Consider the following 14438-nt stretch of genomic DNA (forward strand, 5'->3'; position numbering starts at 1 on the left):
AAAACTGAATTTTTTTCTGAAACTAGAAATCAATACCTTACATTCCACGTGATTAAACATAACCTTAATTTTGAAAAGTCGGTTCAATAATTTATGTTATTTTGGGTAATTATACACTTTCACGGTCACCTGGTTTTTTGGCTCTAGAAAATCGAAACATGGATGGATTTTAATGATCTTGGTCTCAAAATGTTCCATTTTACGGCGGATTTATAAAAAAAATTAGTAAACATAGCTGGAATGAAAATTTCTCATAGTTTTACTGTTTTAAATCGTAAAAAAACGGTTTTGCAAAATAATCCTTTACAAAAAATTATGGTAATTATACACTTTCACGGTCACCTGGTTTTTTGGTTAGGTTAGGTTAGGTTAGGTTAGGTTAGGTTAGGTTAGGTTAGGTTTAGGTTAGGTTAGGTTAGGTTGGCTCTAGAAAAACGAAAAATGGATGGATTTTAATGATCTTGGTCTCAAAATGTTCCATTTTACGGCGGATTTATAAAAAAAATTAGTAGAAATAGCTGGAGTGAAAATTTCTCATAGTTTTACTGTTTTAAATCGTAAAAAAACGGTTTTGCAAAATAATCCTTTACAAAAAATTATGGTAATTATACACTTTCACGGTCACCTGGTTTTTTGGTTAGGTTAGGTTAGGTTAGGTTAGGTTAGGTTAGGTTAGGTTAGGTTTAGGTTAGGTTAGGTTAGGTTGGCTCTAGAAAAACGAAAAATGGATGGATTTTAATGATCTTGGTCTCAAAATGTTCCATTTTACGGCGGATTTATAAAAAAAATTAGTAAACATAGCTGGAATGAAAATTTCTCATAGTTTTACTGTTTTAAATCGTAAAAAAACGGTTTTGCAAAATAATCCTTTACAAAAAATTATGGTAATTATACACTTTCACGGTCACCTGGTTTTTTGGTTAGGTTAGGTTAGGTTAGGTTGGCTCTAGAAAATCGAAAAATGGATGGATTTTAATGATCTTGGTCTCAAAATGTTCCATTTTACGGCGGATTTATAAAAAAAATTAGTAGAAATAGCTGGAATGAAAATTTCTCATAGTTTTACTGTTTTAAATCGTAAAAAAACGGTTTTGCAAAATAATCCTTTACAAAAAATTATGGTAATTATACACTTTCACGGTCACCTGGTTTTTTGGTTAGGTTAGGTTAGGTTAGGTTAGGTTAGGTTAGGTTAGGTTAGGTTTAGGTTAGGTTAGGTTAGGTTGGCTCTAGAAAAACGAAAAATGGATGGATTTTAATGATCTTGGTCTCAAAATGTTCCATTTTACGGCGGATTTATAAAAAAAATTAGTAAACATAGCTGGAATGAAAATTTCTCATAGTTTTACTGTTTTAAATCGTAAAAAAACGGTTTTGCAAAATAATCCTTTACAAAAAATTATGATAATTATACACTTTCGCGGTCACCTGGTTTTTTGGTTAGGTTAGGCTAGGTTAGGTTAGGTTGGCTCTAGAAAATCGAAAAATGGATGGATTTTAATGATCTTGGTCTCAAAATGTTCCATTTTACGGCGGATTTATAAAAAAAAATACGAAAATTAAAAAAAATAAATATTTTTTACAGTTTCATGACTTTAAATGCAAAAAAAATGACTTTCTACATATAATACTTCGTAACTGTTTCTGACGTCGTGGAATCAAGTTCGTATATTTTTTTTCGCAATTTACATAAAAAAATGAATATTTTGAAAAAAAAAAGTTTTTCTACTATTTAAGGTTTAAAACTATTAAAAACCGCAAATTCAGCCACTACCCCCGTGTTTTTCATAAATTCGTCGTAAAATGGAACATTTTGAGACCAAAATTATAAAATTTATCTATTTTTCGATTTTCAATTGTCCAAAAACTATTAACATTGAAAAATATAGTACGAAACTATTCACGAAAATTGATTGTTTTTCATCGATTTCATTTTAAGCTATAAAAACTGAAAAAATCATTCTTTTTGGATTTTTTTTAAAAATTGTTTATTAATTTATGTAGAATACAAAAAAAATATAAGAACTTTATCTGATAATGAGATAATTTTTTGTAAAGGATTATTTTGCAAAACCGTTTTTTTACAATTTAAAACAGTAAAACTATGAGAAATTTTCATTCCAGCTATTTCTACTAATTTTTTTTATAAATCCGCCGTAAAATGGAACATTTTGAGACCAAGATCATTAAAATCCATCCATTTTTCGATTTTCTAGAGCCAACCTAACCTAACCTAACCTAACCTAACCAAAAAACCAGGTGACCGCGAAAGTGTATAATTACCATAATTTTTTGTAAAGGATTATTTTGCAAAACCGTTTTTTTACAATTTAAAACAGTAAAACTATGAGAAATTTTCACTCCAGCTATTTCTACTAATTTTTTTTATAAATCCGCCGTAAAATGGAACATTTTGAGACCAAGATCATTAAAATCCATCCATTTTTCGATTTTCTAGAGCCAAAAAACCACGTTACCGTGAAAGTGTATAATTACCTTATTTTGGATGAAGTTGCCCAAATCGTTGCTTAATTCGCACCGGTACGATTTATAGAGCTCAAAATTATTTTTTTAGAGAAAATATGCTGCAAAAGGTAAACTAAAGTATGGTCAGTGGAGTGAAGCAGCAATTAGAGCCTTTCGGGGCGAGAAAATAGGTTATAACGAGGTTTGCTGTCTTTGATTATTCAAGCTAACGGGAAAAAGATAAAAACAATCTTGTGCATTTAGTGAAAAGATGGAGAATTGAAAAGCATATTCTGGAATTAGAAGCTGCCTTTGAGATTAAAACATACCATTAATATGACTACAAAATGGCCGGTGAGAAACGGTTCTTTATGCAACGCGATCCCCAACTCGGAAAACCAGAATCAATTTCGATTTCGCAATGCAGAAGATTCAATAGGTCCAACGTTAATAAATTTTATGACTTTATGGGAGAAAAAGATGGATTAAAAAGCTTGGAAAGCTGAAAGTTTAAGCAACGAAAGTAAAATACCAAATTGGTGTTGTGGCTGGTGTAGTGTGCTGTAGGAAAAGAAATCACGACATTCACTACCACTGCTCTCTACAGTTACCGATATCTCGAGAGAAAAAATGTGCTTCGAATGATAGTGAACGGTCAGTGGTACGTTCCACAAGTAAAGAAGAAGATTCAGAAGTATGAATAGTAAAAAATATAATGAACATGTCAAATTGCTCGACAAAGTTTCGAGATGAGAAGATTGAAGCGCTGTACACCAGCAGATTTGCGACACAAGTTTAAATAGATTAACTATAAACATTAATTGACATGGAGTGAATAATTAATTATATTATATATCATAATAAAAAGTCGGCTTTATTCTTTACCGTACGCGCGTGAGATCAACTTTTAAAATAATTACTATATATACGTAATGACGATTCGAAACTAGTTTTGTCGCCAAAGCATTCGTAACAGTAAAAGTTTACAGTAAACTAAAGAATAAAAAGGAAATTTATGTATAGTATCAAGTTGTGTCTTGTTATAGGCCACAAAGGAGTCATTAGAAGGATTAATATTATTCACAAATACTATTTTCTCAATAAAAATGATAATTCTCGATGAATTACCGTTTGTTCTATACAATATAAAGTATAAAATATTCTCCATTAAGACCAGTACAGTTTTGTACACATTTGAACCAATTGTCGAAGTAATTGTTCCATTCCAACATGTAATTTGAGTCCTTCAGGTGTAGAAAAACGTTGAACTCACAATTTATTTTTGACCTGAGAGAAATCATTGGGTGCCAAACAAGGATGACCCATCAAATCGATGTTCTAACTATTCAAAAACTTTTGTGTTTGAACAACTTTTTTTGGATTTGGCATCGATGTTTTCGGCCGATTTTTCCCGAACTTCAAGAAATTCATCCTGTAATGAAGTGCGTTCACGATAGAATTCGGAAAACCAGCGAAACACGGTTGCACAAGATGGCGCTTCGTCACCAAAAGTCTAAACGATTTGATCGGCATACTGCTGTTGGTTTAATCCTCGTCGAAAGTCATCGCCTGAAGATGTCTTCGATTTAATTCTATTTTTTGACCAAGTATTTGTAAATAACTCAAATAGCACACGTTCTGAGTACGTTCGCCATTAAAAATGTCAAACTTTGTGATGACACTGTCAGTTTTGACAGATTCACATCAGTGTTGCCATATCTAAAAACTAAAGTAGCAAGGAGTTGTTGACACACCTTGAGTTTCGGTTTATTTGCGTGGAAATATTTGAGAGGGGAGCACGATTCCTCGCTTCGTTTTCGAGATATCGATTCTTAAAGATATAATCAAACGTTAGTTCAAAATTCGCTTTATTGAACAGATGGCGTTCAATATTTCGTTTCAAATGAATATTTTATCACTTCAAATTCAATAAACAAGAGATTTTTTATTAATTTTTATATTATTTACCCTGATACTCCACAATTATATTGAAAAAAACAGTTTTTTATAACAAAATGGGGCATTTTTGATAACTTTCATCACTCTGTGATGTATATAACTTAACATACGATAAATACATGAATAATTTGATGTTTTTCATAAAGAATTATCGGTTGTTTTTCATTATTTATAAAATAAAAAAATATTTAATGATAGTTTGAAGATTTAATTAGTAATTTCTCTCTTTCGAGCAAAAAGTACGTTCTGAATGCTTTCAAAAGTTATATTATTTCGTTTGTTATATAATTGAAAAGCCAGACTATTATAGTATTTCACAATTATCCTGGAAAAGTTCTCTAGCAATTATTTTTGTAGCTTTTATTCTATTTTTAACGACAAAATCAACCGAATAAGAAAAATGATTGTAAAAAATCGTTCCAAATCTACCCGCTCCGAATTTATCTGCCCCCAATTTCCCCTCTCCAAAGTTCCTCGCGGCTTTTGGGCAAATCAGGATCCGGAGTCCAAGTCGAGGGGCCAAACCCTCGTGGAGACGAGGGAGCGAAGCCCCTCTTAAGAAAAAAAAATAATAATAAAATGAAACTAAAATAATCTTCACGCGAAGAAAATTTTTTTTAGACAATTTTGACTGTAAAAAAATCACGATTTTTGAACTTTTTATACTCAAAGTGCTTCACGAGAAGGTTAGATTAGTTTAGTTAGGTTAGGTTTTTCCAAATTCAAGTATAGATATCTCGAAAACGAAGCGAGGTATCGAAAAATTTTATTCTTAATTTTCGACTTATTTTGGGTTTACTAAATGGCATAGTCAAATCCAGGCGTCACGGAAATCCTACTCGTGTCCGAACTGAAATAAAAAAAATCTGCACTATGAGTACCACAAATGTGAATAGATGCAAACAAGCAAACTCGAAAAGACATTTCTAGTCGTTTTTTAACGTATTGTAGATAAAATACAGAAAATTTTCTCCGTCCATCAGTTTGATGTAGAAACCAAAATGCAGGGAAAGAAAATTCAAGATAAAATCTTCAGAAGGGTAGATCACGCTTAGCGTATTATGAGAAACTGAAGAAGTAATTTTAATAGATTCCAAAATTGAGTGAAGTGATAAAAAAAAAACGTAAAGGATATTTTATAGATCAGAATAACACACCTACGCCGTGTTTTTAGTCCAGGTAAGAATCGAATTATTTGAGCATTCGCCATAACCTCCAGATTTGGCTCCCAAAAATTTCCGGCTGTTTCCAAAATTCTTATTGAAGGATAGATAATGTACAGTAGACTAAAGTTACATTACAATTTTCACAGTCAATCTCTGTAATTTGAAGTTGGTTTCACTTATCCCCAGTTTTGATTAAAAAAATATTGACTACAGTTAGGAATTTCTCGGATACTTTAAAGTCATAAATCCGAACAGACAATTCTTGCGTATCGTGAATCAGTTCATTGAAATTATTTTTTTTCAAGTTTATCTCAAACACGCGATGTGGGCGGTTGAACGGGATCGATTACATTTTTCACCAGCTTTTTCTTCATTCTAATTAGGCATTCAACTTTCTCGTAGCTAAGTAAACTTGATAACGCCGTTTATAAATTGTACGAGGAAACTTCTTGTTTATTTTTAAAGTAACTTTCTACTTCTATCAACAAAAACTGTCGCAACTTTACATTTTTGGGAAAACCAAAATTTTCATTCACAGAATTTGCGTAAAATTTCATATTCAGAAGTATTTAGTTCTTAGAAAACTAGCTAGTGCGCCATGATCCTGGTACGACATTTTCTAAAACTGTCCTCAAATGAGTTACAACTGATTTCCGAGCCATACCTTGAAGTAATTGCGCCCTTTTTTTTCCAGAAACATTGTATACCGTTCTATACCTAAAATTGTTCAGAGAGGTTGCAAGGAAATTGTTCAATTCTGCTTGAAATATACCCTCAACTGAAGTTTTCTGAACGAAAGGTGAAAATTTTTTGCAAAACCTTCATATTCCTCAGGAATACGAAGTCTGGCTATTAAATAACGAGACTGGTTACAAAAAAGCAGTGCTGGAAGTCTTCTTTGGCGAGTGTCTTTAAGAGCTCTGCCGTTTTTTGCTTTACCGCTTCCATCGACTCAAATCGGGTCCCTTTCAAAGAAGATTTTATCTCCGGAAACAAAAAAAAGTCGCACGGTGCCAAATCTGGTGAGTACGGCGGGTGTTCGAGCATAGATAGCGCGTTATGGGCAGGTGCGTTGTCCTGGTGCAAAATCGGGTCGTTTTTTACGACCTAGTCCTCGCAGTGTTGCCAAAACTGACAAATAGTAAGTCTGGTTGACAGTCTGACCCTCTGGGACTCATTCAGTCATCACGATATCGTTAAAGTCGAAAAAAACGATCAACATTACCTTGAAATTTGATTTGCTCTCTCGGTCCTCACTGAAGCGCTTACACCATTCAAAAACACGCGCACGAGATAGAGAATTGTCCCCACAGGCATCTTGTAACAATTTATAGCACTCTGTCGGAGTTTTTCTCAATTTTACGAAAAATTTGAGATTGATACGTTGCTCTTGTTTGCTCATGGTTTTTGGCACGAGAAAAAACACGTTCGTTCCAAACCGCTACTGCACAAATACTATAATAGTGTGGGAAACGTGTGCATAGGCAAGATATCTAGATACTCAACCCGTCTGGGGCGCCCTCTAGGCGCGCAGTCTCGTTATTTAATCGCCAGTCCTCGTAAATCATTCCTAGCTCAATATGACCATTCTACAGTCTCATAATGCCAACTCGTTCTATGTTGAAAGTACTAGAAGAAGACAATTTTTTTCTGATCCTTCAGAACATGAAAGACGACAAGCAGAGGCTTTGGTCACCAGATCGTTTCGTAGCAATCTCAAAATCATTGTAACAAGTCTAATGAATATCGACCATGCAGACGTGCCTGCTGTTTAACAACATCTTTAACCGAACTTTACGATCTTGTTGATGGAAAACATAACGTCGCTCAACGGTTCGCGATGTGATGAAAATGCAGTTATCACAATCGACATCAGATTTGTAAGTCGAGCAGAACGAAACGCGGTACACATTTACTGGATTTGCATTTATTTTAATTTATTTGTAGCGATATGTCGGTTGGGTGAAATTCCGTGAAGCTATTATTGATTTTTATGTGGTTAATGTCCTAATTAAAGTAGTCTTTGCAACATAGAGGTCGTTATGTTAGAGGAAGGATTGGAGTGGTCAAACCCATGTGTATTAAAAATTAATTAATCAAGTGCGGATCCAGGGTCTTGACAAACGGGGGGTCATTAGTATTAGGACGAGTTCTCCACCAAAGACATGGCATTTTAAGCCTTCTACCCAAAAAATATTAGTTAATTACGTTGTTTTTGACAGCATAATGACGAATTTTACTAAATTTTTACTTTAAACCTCAATTCCTCGTCGACTTTGAAACAAAAAACAAAGTTAATTAATCAGGGTTTAGGGGAGGTCGTGGCCCCATGACCTCTCCTCCTGGATCCGCGCTTGTTGTTAATACAAGATAGAAATTTGAGAGTCCACAATCGTAGCCGGGGATCAATGGAAATTTTTTTGGTTTCGATAGTGAAGAACTAAAATGTTAGTTTGACTTCTCCTATAACTATAGGCGGATAATATTTCAAGAATATCAGCGACTGTTAAAACTTGCATATTCCATACAACGCGTCGAAACTTACTTGTTCACATCACTAATTTGTCCCAACAGCTCAAAATTTTCTGTATTACGGTCCGAGAAGGTGCTTCACGTCGACCCGACAATGTTTTAGTTTTACGAACCGTCTCTGTCAAACTTTCATTGCGTTGTTGAAGCGTGTATCGTTCCATTTTCGTTAATGGCGTAGTTTCTACTTGTCAAATGTCAAAAAATGACAGCTTCAAAAGTGACATTTACCGAAATAGCGGGCTGTTCAAAATAACACCTCTTATTGGAAAACCCTTTACATCCCTCTCATTCAAAATATATTTTTTTGTAACTACCATTGTAGAAGTGTTTATTTTGTATTATATTACGAATGTTACAACAATAATAATAAAAACGATCAATTCTAATCTTCTTTTTTCTCGAAAACTGTTAATTCGTCGTTGAAACTCAGCCACAACGCAAGTTTCCATAGATAGATCTAATCTTCACTTTTTTTTGGAGATTTGGCAATTTGTAGTAATGTAGCTGCAGGTCCAGAACCTAATAATAATTCTCACTGTACGTAATATAACAACTTTGTATATAGTATGTACTTTCTAATAGTATAATATTAATGACTGCTAATGACTCTAGCAGTCGAAGCACAACTTTTATAAAAAAGAAGAAAAACCAAAATGAGGTTAGGAAATATAAATACGAGTATTTATTTTGTTTATTATTACGTTAATAAGTTTGATCTCGTGTTTTTTATAGTAAAAATAATTTCCGTTCCTTCATTTTTGTTAAAAAGTTACGTAAAAATAAATATTTGATGGTAATCCAATCTTAATAGCAGGATAAATTCGATTAACTTTATTTCCATGCTTCGTGTACTTATGTCTCGTGTTCTCAGTCATCTCTGTATACTAAACGTAAAACAAAACACACAGGTATGTACGGAGTCTCTTATTATTTATTTGTGAAAGTACATTCGTCGATCAGATACCATAAACTCACGAATAATCAGCTAAATTTGTAAAATTCAATTTAAAACCCCCGTTAGAGTTTAAGATTTTTATTAGTAATTTACGTCTCTGGCGAATATGTTTAATTAAAGTTTTCGATCGAACGATAGTAATTTTTCGCATATTACTCTTCAAGATAACTGTTTACATGTTCAATAAGTTTAATAGATCGTTTTATAGAATTTGCGTAAATATTACCTTCATACAACATTATCGAGAAAATCACTTTAATAATAAAAAACTGTTTTTTTTCATTACTAACGTTACATATATACGAATGAACGATTTTGTATGATAGTGAACTCGAGATTACTGTAAAATTATTCATACAATGTATTAATTTGAAAACTGCCCGATTCTTTAAAACCAAAGAAGTATGTCAATTAATACGTAAATGCTGAAGAATCATTTTAACTAATGTAGTTGTGAGAATTCACTATCAAATTAACTAATTGTGACAAATTACACGTTACAAACGAAATATAGTCGAAAAAATAAAGCACAAACACAATATTTTCTTAGCATTCGATTTGAAAGAACCTGTACAAATACAATTTTGATTTCTTATTCATAATTTTTGTTCGCAAAGTTTCCCGAGAGACTCTCGCGAATCGAATGCACTCTGTCGCATCTCCAAACCCAATCAGAAACTCTAATCAGATGCGTCCATGATATGAACACCATGGAGTGTATGAAATCCCCTGCTCAAATCGCACCTGTTCCTATATAGGCCAGACAAATCACTAATTCGATAATTCCTCTATTGAACAACATGGTATCCATACTGGACACACAATCAATTCCTTCAAGTCCAGGAATATTCTAGAAACTATCGAAATAGAGACACGTCCAAACTGTTTAAACCAAAGGACGTTGGAAGGATCACCGTAATTCCGGGAAACACCTTCTTCGTCCACTTCTTTCCAATAATAACATTTGTTAATAATGTACTTCCAACGCGCGCCAAAAAGGTAAAAGACAGTGGACAGTGGAACTATTGGAAAAAGCTGACTGGGTCTGAAGGAATGACGAACTAAAGGGTTGATTCCCTGGTCCCAAACATCTATGATCCAATTGGGTTTCGTTCTCCAGTGTCTGTGAACCCGAAACTTCTCATTCAGACCAGCCCAGGGATGATAAACTCGATAATTAAACAATCAAAACCTTTGGGGGAGTTCTCTTAAAGGCCTATATTTTGCAAGATGTGTAAGTCGATATTTGGGTGGAATTAACAATCGTTTCTTGCATGTATTTTCAGACGCCCATGCCTCATGCTTATTAAGGGATGGTGAAACTGAAGATAGTAAATTGATAGTGAACAATCTGCAAGGGAGAGTTGTAATTGACTTTCTAATTGAAGGCATTGCAAGAATCTCATGATTAGAGGAAGTTCTCGTGTATTGATGTTCAGATTCGTGGAAACAGCGTCAAAAAGATTGGAGTTTTTTCCAGAGGAACCCGGCTCGTCAACTCCAAGAATTTGGCTCTTGTTTACCTGGCGTCATCTTCCGAAGCAACTCATATCAGTGGATCTTCTTTCGGGAGATTTTAATATCGAACAGTTACTAAAATCACGATTGTGGCAATGCCCTTTCTGGCTACACGAGACTAAAACAAGCTGGAATCAGTCCTATTGCACATATGTAGAAGAAGTCGCGCCTTAGAGGGTCGTAAAAAACCAAGAGAAAGTTTGAACGGATAATGATTTTTCAAAAAAATTTACTTTATTGCACCTGTGAAATTGCACTGTGGCCATGAGAGAGAAAAAAAACGATTTTCACTTTCTCGGTAGCATATTTTTCGAATAAAGCTTTTTATATGCCTTCTCAATAATTCACAAAAACATCTAGCGAGATCTACCCATCGTTTTTTATAGTTTTAACTACATTGAGTTATGACCGCTGCCGTTGAATAGCGTGCGGATGTGTACTCTTTACATTATGATAAAAAGAAATCGCAATAATACTGATTGACCCATTCAATACGGCAGCCATTTTGTTAGATTATCACTGAGTACTGGTCTATTTTATTATTATTTGATCTAACATTAATTTGAATTAAAAAAATCCCAAGTCCTATTTCCGATAATCAAGCGGGTGCGTCTCGGCACGCTCTCCGTCAGTGGTAAAGGAATCAGTTCACGTGTGTAGCAGTAATGCATTGTCAAATAACGCCCAGCAGATAAATTTCTGGTTATTTTTTAAACGTTTACGTGGTAGACGGAGGATGAAATAAAAGAAACAATTCATCCAATTTTTGACAAAATACTAAAAGATGGTAATAAAATCAATTATCTCATTAACTAACCATTTGAAGCTTAATAGTTTCTGCCTGTTTTTGCATTATTACATGTGAATGCGTTGTTGGTTGAATATCGTAACCCCTTGTATAATATTTTAGCAGGTGGGTTAATTAGAGCCAACGCCATATGGCAAACAGAAATAAAAACCGTAACAGTGATAAAAAATCGAATAGGTTATATAAATCGACGAAACTGAATCGTAATAATATATAATAATTGGACCCATTGAATTGCCAACGGAATTAGACAGTTAAACTTGTTCTGTTGCAAATGAGAATTTTTTTATCGTTATATATACGTTCGTTCAATCTTTTTTATGAGTTTGTTTTGTTTGAGTAAAAACTGTGTCACTTATAACTGGCACAGCGTATAATGTTTGATAAAAATAATAATCTTAAATCGATCAGAAATATATGTATACACAGCATAGTTTTCATGCAGTTATCTCAAACAGTTGTTGTGTTAGGTTAGGTTATTCCCTAACCTAAAAAGACAAAAGCAAAAAAATCCGAATGTCACAGACTTATTTGCCTGATGAATCATACCTTAAAATTATTCCTAAAAATCACACACCCAAGAATTTATCAAAAATGCGAAAGAGACAAGGACCAAGGACAGAAGAAAAGATGTTTGTCTATGCTCCATTGACAACGAGAAGGCATTCGATAGTGCACGACACGACACGAAACTAATGCATCTCCTTAAAAGATTCGACATAGATCAGAGGGACATTCGATGTATTGGAACCGAACATCGCAAAAAAAATAAACAATAATAGCATAAAAACCAAAAAGGATGTGTGCAGTCTCGACTCCTGTTTAATTTATATTCGAAGGTTGCAACCCCGGCTGGATACTCTTACTCAGTTAAGTTAAACACCTTATGAATTAAATTAATAAAATCTAAACAAATTCTCCCCGGACACGATTTTCCAAATAAATTTGTGGTTGAATTCCCAACTTTGCAACTGTACAGCAGCGAATATAAAAGATAATATCACCACAAATGTTAGATAGAGGACGATTTAGTCGATAACAACTTAATTTCTTCAAAAACTCGAATGTTAGAATTGAAATAGAAGTGGCTACAATACATTATTTCTGAAACTCCTTCAATCGAATCTGAAACTTCGAAAAACCTTTGAACTCAATCTACGATTAAGATTCTAGGTTGCTAGGTATAGAAAATTGGACATTGAGGAAGGATAAGACACGGAAAGCTATCCAAATTTGTTTTGTTTTTGCAGGATAACGCCCCTGCACACAAATCTTATACTGCCGTGCAAAAAATTCGTGATTTAGGGTTTGAATTACTAGAACATCCCACTTATTCACCAGATTTGGATCCGTCCGACCATCATCTCTTTCCTCAACTGAAAAACATTTTTTTTTAAAGGTCTAGAGACGTTGCAGGTTCTCAGTAATAAATGTATCCAATTAAGAGGAGTAGTAAAGTATTTTGACATTGAAATTTTGTTTGGTTCTATAGTGGGCTAAGAATTTTTCAATCAATCCTCGTATGTCCTTCATTGATCCATGTTTAATCCAAGTAAAATCTATTTCTTCTTTAGTTTCCCATTTCAAGAATAACGCATACACTTTCCTTCAAAGTATTTCTTTCAAATGATGATTTCTATTTGAAATTTTAGTTTTCCAGGAGCTTTAGCTGGTGTTTGGAACTCGCCACTAAATCATTTTCGTAGAGATTCATATATATCTTATGATAGGGCCATGTAATGTTTAATATACAAAGGGTTTTCACCACTCCAAACCTTTTTCTATTGGTCTCACAAAAGCTTTTCTAAAATATAACATGGCTAGTCCATATTAAAAGCAAATATTTATTGTTAAAACCTCTAAACATAATTAACTATTTTAATAAAGCACTATAATCAATTTTTCAATCAAAATAGAACAGTCAAAAGTCCAAAAACTTTTTTCACTCCTAAAACCACCGTAATTTCTTAAAAACAAGAACTTACCACTTGAAGTAAAGTACATAACAAACAAAAAACGTTCCTCGTCGAATGCATCACAAAAACACTAAAATCAGTCACAACACAAATTATTTAAAAAAAAAATAGGAACCGCCGCCGAAAGAAAAAAATAATCCCGCGGGCGTTTAGGAATACCTTTGTCGACCTAGACCTGTCTCTCTCCTGTTTACATATGCAAAAGAGTTTGTGAAGGCCGCCGGTACTTGTTACTAGACTTATTATTCTGTGTCTCTTCTTCGGTACTCTGTCAAAGAACTGAAGTACTGAAGAGAACGGCTGTTCCGCGCGTTTGATAAGTTACGCCCCGCTACGCTACAAAAACTTCGGGTACCCTGGATGGTACTGTTAGGTATTAGAGGTAAGGGGGTTCCACGGAGATTCATTTTATTCGCGGAAAGTTTAGTTTCAATTAGAATATAAATAAACAATTTTATTTCAAAGTAACAATGAAATAGAAAGAGGAACCGAGGCTAACCGAAAAACAAAAGACAAACTCATCAATTGAAGACCGATGGGTTGTTATTTAAAAGGCAAAGACAAAGCAGGAAAGAAGAATGGTTTGATAGTGAGTACAAGGCAGCCCTTGATGACAGAACTGATAAGAGACAAACATAGAACCCAGCTGCAGATAAAAAAGAGAAAGAATAGCTCGAAAGACACATAGAACAATTAAAAAATCACTATGATAATAAACATGGTTGGAATTTCTGTAAAGCTAACGGGTTGTGTCATTTGTCTATGGTTTTTTAAACTTTAAAAATACCATTGAGTATCATAAGTAGCACTGAGGTTTGGGGCTTCTATACTGTTGGTACTTCAGCATAAAAATAACTGCTGATAACCATTATTAAACATCTAGAATCTATTATACTACTAAATAAATATAAGGGATGAATTACCGCACAAAAAAGTGATGAGAATCAAAAGTTGATGATGAGTGCGAAGATTTGTGATCTAAATCTGGTTCTGGGTTAGGATCCGCAATAATCTGTTAGTTGATCTACATGACCCCGGGTTGTATTTTCCGAAAAGTC

General features: G+C 33.8%; 1 long non-coding RNA gene across 1 annotated transcript; it reads left to right on the forward strand.

Moving 5' to 3' along the window:
• The first annotated feature begins 8801 nt into the window (after positions 1-8801).
• LOC130890844 (uncharacterized) lies at positions 8802-10939 on the forward strand. Its single transcript, XR_009058794.1, has 2 exons — positions 8802-9031; positions 10365-10939. It is a non-coding gene; the product is annotated as an uncharacterized LOC130890844 (long non-coding RNA).
• Positions 10940-14438: the final 3499 nt, after the last annotated feature.

Source organism: Diorhabda carinulata, chromosome 2 (assembly GCF_026250575.1).
Source record: "Diorhabda carinulata isolate Delta chromosome 2, icDioCari1.1, whole genome shotgun sequence".
NCBI classification, from domain to species: Eukaryota; Metazoa; Arthropoda; class Insecta; order Coleoptera; family Chrysomelidae; genus Diorhabda; species Diorhabda carinulata.